General features: G+C 49.0%; 2 non-coding genes across 2 annotated transcripts; both read left to right on the forward strand.

Annotated features, from left to right (window-relative positions):
* Window positions 1-76: 76 nt before the first annotated feature.
* Window positions 77-148, forward strand: TRNAH-GUG (transfer RNA histidin (anticodon GUG)). The gene has a single exon. It is a non-coding gene; the product is annotated as a tRNA-His (tRNA).
* Window positions 149-6310: 6162 nt separating this feature from the next.
* TRNAH-GUG (transfer RNA histidin (anticodon GUG)) lies at window positions 6311-6382 on the forward strand. The gene has a single exon. It is a non-coding gene; the product is annotated as a tRNA-His (tRNA).
* Window positions 6383-12143: the final 5761 nt, after the last annotated feature.

The raw sequence follows: 12143 nt of genomic DNA on the forward strand, positions 1-12143 counted from the left end.
GGCATCGTCCTTGAGCTCCCATCGGCAGCTTCCATGACGGCGATCAGGGAAAGTTGTAGCTCCGTCCAGCCGGGCAGCCGTGATCGTATAGTGGTTAGTACCTTGCGTTGTGGCCGCAATAACCCAGGTTCGAATCCTGGTCACGGCAATGCATTTTTTTCTCCTCTATGATTTAATGTGTTACAGTATTAAGCGATTGATTTTTGTTTGCGTGCATGCGGCGTGCGGAATTTTCAGCCAATTACTGGCCGTTTCATTCGCTTTGTTTTCCTGTGACGCCCAGACTGAGGGCATTCACCCCTCCCCCCTTTTTTTTCTGTTTCCTTCAACACGGCATCGTCCTTGAGCTCCCATCGGCAGCCTCCATGACGGCGATCAGGGAAAGATGTAGCTCCGTCCAGCCGGGCAGCCGTGAGGATTCCACTTCCGGCCACCGCAGTGAACGGACGCGGAATGCCTTGCACCGTAGGGGCGGTTACAGCGGCCCTCGGCCGTGACACCAGGTGTACGGATAAGCCTTACCCGGATTATCAAGTTGTTTTGCCTCATCTGCCTTAAGGTACTATCGGCCAAAAAAGTAAACGGACCACCGCTTACGTGGCCGGAGCGGCTGCGGGGCCACACCGGGGCGCTGCTATCTCACTCCGCGCGCTGACGGCGAGAGTGCCCCGGGTGACGCCAGACTTCGCCCTCACTCTCACGCGGTGCCTTGTCACGCTTGATAAATTTCAGTGCACCGTTCGGTTGCTCTACTGCTGGCGGTCGCGAAGAAGGAAACAAGGCGAGTAAGCCAAGTCACCGCGGTCGACGTCAACTTTTCATCGCACTGAGGACCCCTTCAAGCCACGGAATGTTTCCATGAATAAACTTTCATGACTAACTATAGTTATTCCTATTCGTCTTCCCAATTATCTCTTCCTGGCCGTACTTTTGTAAAAGTTCATTATGGCCAACGCATTGTAGTATCTAATTAAAGCAGTTTTCAGAGGCGTCGCTGATGTTAATATTAAACGTAGTACTGGAGACAATGACGGAAAAGTGATCTCGACATATAAGCCGTGTCCGCAGTAAACCTTGCCGCTTGCGACCATCATGCCGGCGTGAAAGAACGCGTGTCACCGTACAAGCCGTTGCGGTTACTTGTGCGATGTTGCCTAAAATCGAGCAGCGGTGGACGCCGGTGACATGCACTAATATAAAAGATAAAGTGAATATAAACAAAACAACAATCAGAACGGGTCTCCGTTGCTTCTCAGTGCCGCGGTTTGTTGTGCGGCTGCCGTCCGGCTCTGTGCGACAGCGCCATGTGCTGGACTACCGGCGATGCACGGTTTCCTTCGTTGCGACCACCAGCAGTAGAGCAACCGAACGGTGCGCTAGAAGTTTATCAAGCGTGACAAGGCTCCGCGTGAGAGTGAGGGCGAAGTCTAGCGACACCCGCGGCACTCTCGCCGTCAGCGCGCGGAGCGAGATAGCAGCGCCCCGTTGTGGCCCCGCAGCCGCTCCGGCCACCTAAGCCGTGGTCCGTTTACTTTTTTGGCCGATAGTACATCAGTTTTGTACACAGTATTTTTGCATGCGGACGTTAAAACCAGGCCGTATCGGGTCGAGCACTTTCGAGATGCGCTCGCGCGTCTTGCACTGCTGCCGGAAGTGGTGGCCCTTGGCGCCTTCCAAATGAATCATGTTTGGGCGGTGACCTTCCGTGATGAAGCTTCGAAGAAAAAGATGCTTGCGGCAGGAGCTTTCAACGTGAAAGACCAACCCTGCGTCGTTTATGATCCCTGCAACCAAGGCATCAGATTGAAGCTTTATTGGCTGTTGCATTTCGTTCACGACGACGAAGTTCGAGCAGCGTTAGCCCCTTACGGAAACGTTACAGATATCACCCGCGAAAAGTGGGGTGTACAGGGATCCAATGATAAAGGGTCCACCACCCGTTTGGTGACACTTTTGCCAAAACCTGGAATTACAGTTGAAGACTTGCCTCATCAGGTGCGCGTCGCGGAAAACTTAGCGCTCGTACATGTACCAGGAAGACCCCCGTTATGCCTCCGGTGCAATGGAACTGGGCATACCAGGCGCGAGTGTCGCATGCCACGCTGTGCACGCTGCCGACGATTCGGCCACGACGAACAAGACTGCGTGTGATCCTATGCAGTGCTAACAAGCCCAGTTAAAGGCGACGAGATGGCTGAACATATAATGGATCATGCTGACGCTGATGCAGCATCCCGAGCAACGACCGAAGAACCGGCGGCAGACGGCACACCCTCTGAGGCGTCTTCACTTCCGGAAAACTCCACTGGCCCCGGGGAAGCCAATCTGGCAAGGCAAAGAGTGTGCTTTCTGGTTGGGAAGCCGACTAACGACCAAAACGTCAATGAGAAAGGACGCGCTTTTAGTAAGCGGATCAGAGACGACCGCGAAAGACGAAACGGAAGGCATTGAGGATGTTAAAATGACAGGAGCCGCTAAAGCAGCTGCAAAGAGGCCTCGACAGGCCAGTGGCGGATCTCAAGGATCACCCGAACCATCGAGTAGCGGCGAGCCGTCGCCGATGGCCGCGATAACGAGGCGACTGGGCCTCAAACCGAAGCCGAAGATACCGCCTGATAGGCGGACGACTACTTCAACATCGTCCCCGACTTAGCGGGGCGCGAAGTGTGTTAAGCCAGCCTGTCCTCAGTGTAAGACGTTACCAAGCGGGCAAGTAGAAGGTGACCTGTGCTGGTTTTTGCTTTCACTGCCTGTCCAGATGTGAGTACCGTTCCGTCTGTTTGCTAATCCAAAAATGGCTTTAAATCTGACAGTTCCCCTTTGTGTAGCTACGTTGAATGTGAGGGGTTTGGCATCCCGCAGGAGGCAGTACCAGTTAAGCCGTCTCTTGTTGGAAAATGACATTGACATAATGGCAGTGCAGGAAACCAAAGTAGAAACCGAAGAGCAAACGGACAGAATGGTCGAGCTTTTCAAGGATAGGTATAATGTATGTGTGTCTCTTGCCAGAGGCACTTCAGCGGGTTGCATGATACTTGTTCGAAAATGCACCGATATTGTAGCGCAATCTGTAAAGTCCAGTGATCATGGCAGGCTACTCGTTATCGACTTTAGCTTTTGTGGCCTCAATTGGCGTGCAATTTGTGTGTATGTACCGAATAACATTAATGAACGCGTAGAATATATAGAAAACCTGAGAACCTGCATGACGTACGAAAGAAACTTAATTTTGTTTGGAGGCTTTAACTGTGTGTGCAGGCCGCAATAGAGAGCCAACAGATCGACTTACCGCGATAGAAGTGCGACACTGTTAAACGCGCTTGTAAACGAACTTGAGCTAGACGACGTTGGTTGCATTTTTGACGGCGACGAGCACGTACAGTATACACACTACCAAGGTGTAAGTCACGCTAGACTAGATCGCATATATGTTCCCGCAGTTGTCATACCACACATTACTACATACAAAGTAAAAAACGTCACATTTAGCGATCACTGCTCGGTGATAGCGACACTAGGAACCTAGACAAAAGTGTCCAAGTTTAGTTGGAATTTGTGGAAATTAAACGATACACTGTTGGATGATCAAATTTTTGTTAAAAAAGTAAAGGAAAAGATAGAGGAAGTATGTTTGGTTGAAACTACTAATTTCACAGCGCTTTGGGAGCAATTTAAAAATGAAGTAAAGATTACGGCGATTGATCGAGCTTGCGTGCTGCGCAGCATTGAAAAACAGCAAGAGAAAGAACTGAGGAGCATGTTAGATTATATGATTGCGGTTGATAGTGCTACCCCTGGACACTTTAGCAAGGAACTACGTGACCTTAAAAGTAAGCTTGAAGTGATTGATGAAAAGAAATATCGTGGAGCGATCGTCAGAGCCCGGGCTGAAAGACTATGGCTAGGGGAAATGCCTACTAAACGGGCACTCGGGGAAGAAAAAAGGCAAGCAGTAAAAAAAGAGATAAAAGAAATAAGATATAAAAATGATGTGACGCGTGACAAGGAACTGATAAAGAAAGCGTTTGTTGAATGCTATCAAAAACTGCTAAGCCCGAAAATAAAAGACACAGAAGCTTTTCGAAACGAATTTTTGTCGCTCATGCCAAGGCTAGGCGATGAAGTAAGACAAACGCTTGAACGGCCGCTTAGTCTGAATGAAGTAAAACAGGCCATTGATGAACTAAGCACTGGCAAAGCACCTGGGCCTGATGGACTAAGGGCTGCCATTTACAAATGCTTCAAGGAAGAACTGGCACAAACGTTACATCGCGTGATAAATGAGTGCTATGAACAAAAAAGAGCACCTTTATCTTTTAGAAAATTTCATGTAGTACTCATTCCAAAATCGGATGATCCCAGGAAATCGTTGGCTGTTGAGTAGACTATAAAATATTTACAAAGGTGCTAGCCAAAAGATTGCAGAGCGTTATCACACACCTCGTATTACCTCACCAGACATGTGGCATCAAAGGAAGGACAATCTACAAAAATATACACACCGCTAGAACTATCCTAGAATGCTGTGACATGACTCAAGACAACATAGCTATGATACAACTGGATCTTCAGAAAGCATTTGATAGAGTTAATCATGATATACTACAGTTATTACTAGAACATTGTAATGTAGGTAGCGTTATCATTGAGGGCATCAAGATGGTGTATGAAGAGTGTGCAGTAAACATTATAATTAACAACACCTTAAGTGAAAACATTCCAGTACTGTCAGGTATAAAACAAGGGTGTGCGTGTTCGTCTCTTCGTTTTGCACTTTATTTGGAACCCTTGTGTTTAAAAATTCGCATAAATAGAATGGTGCATGGGTACTCATTTTATGCTACTGAAGTAAAGATACTGGCATATGCCGATGACAGCCATATTCTGCAAAGACAAGGACAGCATTAAAGAAGCTGTTAAGGAAGTTACATCATTCTGTAGTGCTACCGGAAGTGCCATTAGCTGGGATAAATATCTGGACATTTGGCATGGAAATTGGGGGCAAGCGCCGGAAGCGTATACGAACATGAGATGGACAACTATTCCTGCTAGATACTTGGGGGTTCCTCTTCAGCATTATGGAAATACTGCAGAATACTGGGCAGGAGAGACAGAAAGGCTCAAGGATCAGTCTGTAAAATGGGGAGGGCATAACTTTTCTATGTTTTCCCGCGCCACAGTCTGCAATGTGTTTTTTGTTGCAAAAGTGTTTTATGTACTTCAAGTGTTCAGTATGAGCAGAACGTGTGTCCAAAAATTACACAGAGTGTTTGCCACCTATATATGGAATTCTACCTGGGAACGCACCAGTCGGTCAAACTTGCTCCTTTCGGTGCGACACGGAGGGCTTGGTCTGTGTCATTTATTTTTGAAACAAATAGTTTCAAGGTTTTTCTTTCTGAGATACCAAAGCGATGTTTTCTTGCGTACTGTTATACACATGAGGCTGTGTAATCATATCCTGGATTACCTTGTGTCATCAAATGCAGATACGCGTGGAACACTGAGCAGTTTCTGGCGCGAAATAGTGTCCGCATATCAAGTACTGAAGCCACGGTTTTCCTTAGAATACTTAAGCGCAGAGGCGCGTAAACGATTGTACAAAGATCTAATTGATGTTTTTTTTACCAATACCGTTGTACCGCTCCATCTATCAACTAGGACCAGAACGAGACGTTTTAAAACGAGTTCGAAAAATGCCAGTAAGAGCGTCATCTAGATCATTCTTTTTCCAACTGCACACGGGTACGCTCGCTGTAAAACCGTGGCTTCAAAGCAAAGGTATCTTTGTCCCATGGGGATTACACTGCCTGATATGTCGGAAGGAGGAAACGATAGAACACATCTTTTTGGACTGTCACGATGCTGTTTTCCTGTGGGACATCCTTAAGCGGACACTTAAGAAAGATTTGCCACTAACATCCTTTGGTATCCGATTCTTGCCATGTGAAGATCCAGATGAAATGCCATGCGACATGTTCATGTTACTGTGTTTGCATAGTGTGTGGAAAACGAGGATGGCGGTCAGAAATGCCGATGTCAACGGTCAGAAATGCCGATGTCAACGCAAGATCGGCCATGCAAAACTTCAGTGAAAACTGTGTGTACACACGAGATGTTCTCAAAATCCAAAGGGACCCACCGGATTGGATACCTGTGCTTGATAAGCTGGCTTCTCTGAAGCCATTTTAGCTTCACACTCCAGCCATGAAAAGGCTCACGCGTCCTTTATTGTACTTGTAAAACTGTATTTATGAGTGCTGTGTTTGGAAGTGCCAAACCGGTAATAAAGAAAAAAAAAAGCCGGGCAGCCGTGATCGTATAGTGGTTAGTACCTTGCGTTGTGGCCGCAATAACCCAGGTTCGAATCCTGGTCACGGCAATACTTTTTTTTTCTCCCCATTTATTTAATGTCTTACGATATTAAGCAATTGATTTTTTGTTTGCGTGCATACGGCGTGCGGAATTTGCAGCCAATAACTGGCCGTTTCATTCGCGTTCTTTTCCTGTGACGCCCAGACTGAGGGTATTCCCCCCCCCCCCTTTTTTTTCTTTTTCCTTCCACACGGCATCGTCCTTGAGCTCCCATCGGCAGCTTCCATGACAGCGATCAGGGAAAGGTGTAGCTCCGTCCAGCCGGGCAGCCGTGATCGTATAGTGGTTAGTACCTTGCGTTGTGGCCGCAATAACCCAGGTTTGAATCCTGGTCACGGCAATACCTTTCTTTTTCTCCCCATTTATTCTTACGATATTAAGCAATTGATTTTTTGTTTGCGTCGTGGAGCTCTTCTAGAACGGTTGAGCGGAGGTGTTTAGGTATGACAAGTAGGAACTCAGAGCCGTCCGGATGAAGGTTACGATGGTACAGAGTACCGTCGCGGAGGACGAAGAGGTGTAGAGTGGCGTCGGCCGGAGAGTGTTCAAAACGGTCGATGAGTCCTCTGATGTTGGCGTCACGACGTTGCTCGTCGGCGAAATGAAGCAGCTGCGACACAGAGAATACACAAGCAGCACTGGTAATATTGGAGGAGTCAGGGTCGTCAACAGGATAACGCGACAGGCTGTCAGCGTCTTGGTGCAGGCGGCCAGACTTGTAGACCACAGAATACCAAAATTCTTGTAGTCTCAAAGCCCATCGACCAAGCCGGCCTGTAGGATCTTTTAGGGATGAGAGCCAGCAGAGAGCATGATGGTCAGTGACTACGGAAAAAGGGCGACCGTAGAGGTAAGGACGGAACTTCGCAACCGCCTAGACTACAGCAAGGCATTCTGGTTCCGTAATGGAATAGTTGCGCTTCGATGGTGTGAGGAGGCGGCTTGCATAAGCAGTAACGCGATTCTGGCCATGCTGACGCTGGTCTAAGACGGCACCTACGCCATGACCACTGGCATCTGTACGCAATTCTGTAGGGGCATCAGGGTCGAAGTGGGCGAGAATGGGTGGTGACGAGAGAAGAGGAATTAACGAGAGAAGGCGGCGGCTTCTGCAGTACCCCACGAGAATCGTACGCCTTTCTTCAAAAGATTAGTGAGGGGTCTAGCAATTACCGCAAAATCTTGAATAAAACGGCGAAAGTACGAGCATAGCCCTACAAAACTTCGAACGTCTGCGGCTGTCTTCGGAACGGGAAAGTCTCGGACAGCACGAGTTTTGTCGGGATCAGGCTGGACTCCGGAAGCGTCAACAAGGTGGCCCAGAACAGTAATTTGGCGGTGGCCGAAATGACATTTGGACGAGTTAAGTTGCAGCTTAGCCTTTCGAAATACATCAAGTATAGCTGTTAGACGCTCAAGGTGAGTGTCGAACGTGGGCGAGAAGACGATGACGTCGTCGAGGTAGCAGAGACATGTGGACCATTTGAAACCACGGAGCAAGGAGTCCATCATACGCTCAAAGGTGGCAGGGGCGTTGCATAATCCAAACGGCATTACTTTAAATTGATATAGGCCATCAGGTGTGATGAACGCGGTTTTTTCTCTGTCGATATCGTCAACAGCAATCTGCCAGTATCCAGAACGAAGATCGATAGAAGAGAAATAGCTGGAACCGTGGAGGCAGTCAAGGGCATCGTCTATACGTGGGAGCTGGTAGACGTCCTTCTTAGTAATGTTGTTCAGATGGCGGTAGTCTACACAGAAGCGCCACGTGCCATCCTTCTTCTTAATCAACACTACAGGTGACGCCCAGGGATTCGAAGAAGGCTCAATGATGTTTTGTCTAGCATTTTGTTGACTTCGCTTTGAATTACTCGGCGTTCCGACGCAGAAACTCGATACGGTCGTCGGTGAATAGGAGTAGCATCGCCAGTAAGAATCCGATGCTTGACCGCGAGCGTCTGGCCTAAAGGGCGATCGTCGAAGCCTAAAATATTTCTGTAGGACGATAATACTTGGTAAAGGTCTTCAGCCTGCGCAAAAGACAGGTCCGTCGCAACCATTTTCTGTATCTTGGGATCGGCGGCCGAGGCTGGCACGATGGGGCTGCTAAGCTCGCAAGAAGCATCGGTTGATAACTCTGCCATGTGATGGTCGCCGAGACAATCAACGTTGGCGGTAGAATTTGATTTGCCAATCCAAAGTTAAAGATAGGTATGCGAGTGCGGTTTGCAGTAATAGTAAGTATACTGTGAGGCATGGTAATGTCATACTGTAGTGGAATGTAGGGCAGAGGAGTGACGATGTACTCGCCATCAGAGACTGGTGGGGAAGACAAGAGTTCAATATAGGCTGTTGATTTTGGCGGCAGGCGAATAAAGCCGGTGGGGCGTAGGCGGCACTGGGGTGCGTCAGAAGGTTCTGCGAGAATCGGCAACTCAAGGCGAAGGGTACTGGCAGAGCAGTCAATAAGGGCAGAATGCGCGGAAAGTCGAGGCCGAGAATTAGGTCGTGGGGGCAATGAGCAATCAAGGTGAAGAGGACAGGGGTGTGGCGGCCGGCAGTGCTGACTCGTGCCGTACACATGCCGATAATAGGCAGAGTACCGCCATCCGCAACGCGGACGACGCGTGCCGACGCTGGGGTGAGGAGTTTTTGAGTCGTCGTCGGAAGGCAGCACTCATAAAAGATGTGCGCCTGTATCGATGAGTGCAGTGACAGGATAACCGTCAACGTCAACAAGGTTTTGGTTCGTTGGTAACGTGAGCAGAGGATTTGAGGGCAGGGTCGACAACGCAGCTTCACCTCCAGGAGCTGCAGTGCCTAGTTTTCCTGCTGGGCCCGGGAGGCGATAGGCGGCGAAGAGAAGCGGCGGGGTTGGGGCGAACGAAGCTGATGGCGTCGAGGTGAGGGCGAGCGGCTGCAGCGAAGGTTCGGAGCAATGGCATCAGCAACAGTGGGTTCATGGCGGGTGGCATAGGGAACAGAAGGTCCAAAAGTGCGGGAATAAGTGGCGGCGTATGTCTGAGGAGGTGGTGGCCATCGGTTGCGGCAGTGACGAGCGACGTGGCCGATGCGACAGCAGTGGAAGCAAATCGGCCTGTCATCAGGGGCACGCCATTCGGACGGGTGGCGGCGAGATGTGGCAGAAAAGGACTGTCGGGGACGAGGAGGGCCGGTAGACAACTGGGGAACGTCGGGTTGAGACGTTGTACACACAGAGTTCAGACCCATGTTCTCAAATTCCTGTCTGACTACGGCCTGAATCATCGCAATCGTGGTTGCTGACGGATCGGGAGGCGTCGCGGCGAAAGCTGGCGGACAGGTGGCCTCGAGCTCGCGGCGAACAATACAGGTGACGTCGTCACAGGCGGTAGCCTGACGTGGTCGACCCTCACATGTCGACGTAGCAGCAGTGTTGGGTAGCCGCGTGATGTGGTGCGTGATACGGCGGCTCTTAGCTTGTTCAAGGCGACGGCATTCTTTAATGATAGCGTCGATTGTCGAGACATTGCCGAAAACAAGCAAATTGAAAGCGTCGTCGGCGATGCCTTTTAGGACATGTGATACTTTATCAGCTTCAGACATAGCGTCGTCAGCTTTTCGGCATAGAGCCAAGACGTCGAGGATGTATGAAACGTGCGGCTCTGTAGATGTCTGAACACGAGACGCAAGAGCCTTTCTCGCGGCAACCTTGCGGCCAATGGGATCGCCGAACAGTTCCCGTAGCTTTTCTTTGAAAGTGTCCCAACTGCTTATCTCGTCGTCATGCGTCTGGTGCTACACGCGTAGGGTGCCGCCAAGATAAAAGATGACATTGGCGAGCATAATGGTTGGGTCCCACCTGTTATTAGCGCTGGCATGTTCATATAGCTTGATCCATTCGTCAACGTCCTGTCCCTCCAGGCCGGAGAACACACCAGGGTCGCGATGTTGGGCAACCGTGATGATTGGAGCAGTCGGACAAGCCGAAGCCGTTGCAGAGGTGGTCTCGTCACCGGGAGGCATGGTGACAAGCTCGATGTACCGACCACTCCGGAGTTCCGTGGCGAGGAGGGGGATCGCTCACCTCCACCAGAATGTTACACGTAGAAAGATACAGACGGAAGAGGCTATTTACAAGCTATTTACACTGGGCTGATTCGCCTGGCCGTTGAGGCCGTGAACACTCACCGTCCTCAACGCGCGGGGACTGCTTCGTCCTCCCCCCCTACCTACGTGTAGGTTAAGAGGCGGGCACCCCAGCTCGGTGGAACAATAAAGTTTTCAATCAATCAATCAATCAATTTACACTGGGCTGGAGCCCGAGCGCCAGGCCGACATTTTCTCGCGCCAAAGGCACAGACCCACTTCGTCGTCGTTCTCGCGGCGGCTCGTCTCTCGGGTATCTACCGATAATATCGTAATAATATTGACACGTTTACTTATCTTTATCGGGCGACCATGTTTCGCCGCCTAACAAATGTAATCGCACAGCGGGGGATGCGCCTGCATGTATCCGAAGTTTCTAGAAAGTTATCGATGCTTCTATCCGGCTGTATGTTGTCGCCGAACCTTGTGTTATCTGATCTCATCGCGTGACGCGAATGGTGTAGAACTTTGTGGAAGGCACGCGGGTCCGAACGATTAGTCTGGAACATTCTACGACTGCTGTATAAAAGCCGACGCGCTTGACCCGCTGATTAGTTTTCGACGATCTCCGAGAGTGTTCGCCGCGATCGTTGTGCTATAGGTGTAGCCTGTTTTGTGGGCATAGGTTCGCCCAGTAAAAGTTAGCTTTGTCGTTCACAGTATTGCTACCGTGTTCTTCAACGTCACCACCACGTGACAATATATATATATATATATATATATATATATATATATATATATATATATATGTATATATATATATATATATATATATATATATATATATATATATACTGAATTATTTCTCATTTCCAAACGAAGGGGCACAAAGTTTTGCAGAGTCTGCTTGTTAAATAAAAGGGTATTTACAATTTTTGATTGCATACATATAATGTCATCTACCACTGGGCATGTGCTCGACTTAGTAGCTGGTAAATCATGAATACCTTATTTGAAATACGAGGTCGAATACGATAATGGTACTAGTACAAGAAGAAATGGCACGAAACGTCACCAGATGCTGGTAGAGCGCTGCGTTGGATGAAGGAACTGAGCATATTAACCGCCGCTCCGCTGATCTTATTAGTGGGACACAAGCAAGGCGAGCATGACAAAATAATGCATTCTGCTGCCTAACTCGAAGCGACAGATTGGTAGGCTGCCAAAAGGCGAGGCATTCTTGTTGGAAAAGTGCAAAATAATTGAGCAAAAGCTGTGAGCCCCGTGCGTTCGCTCGGGAATGAACGCTGCCTCCACGCAGGAGCCGCACTTCTCCTGGAACAGAATTACTTGGAACTGTCGAAAAGCTTACGTTGGATGTCCGCTGTCGAGACTCCAATGCTTGTCCCGTATATTCGAACACCAACAAATATTCGACCAATTCGAATAGAGAACTCTCTCCAGTGGTAGAGGCTGCTCATCTCGTATTCTAAATTTCGAATATTCCTACACCCATTTAGTTATATACTAGAAAACAACAACGACAGTTGCCGATAATAAGCGACATGCCGATTGTTTTGCGTAAGGGCGAGTATGCCCACCTTGAGTAGTTTGAATGATATTGATTCGTGATGTTTTAATTTTTGGAATAGATGGTTGAAGGTCGCGAAACTTCCCAGAAGGTTACGAGGGGCGCC

The sequence above is a fragment of the Dermacentor andersoni genome, chromosome 3, assembly GCF_023375885.2.
Source record: "Dermacentor andersoni chromosome 3, qqDerAnde1_hic_scaffold, whole genome shotgun sequence".
In the NCBI taxonomy this organism is placed as follows: domain Eukaryota; kingdom Metazoa; phylum Arthropoda; class Arachnida; order Ixodida; family Ixodidae; genus Dermacentor; species Dermacentor andersoni.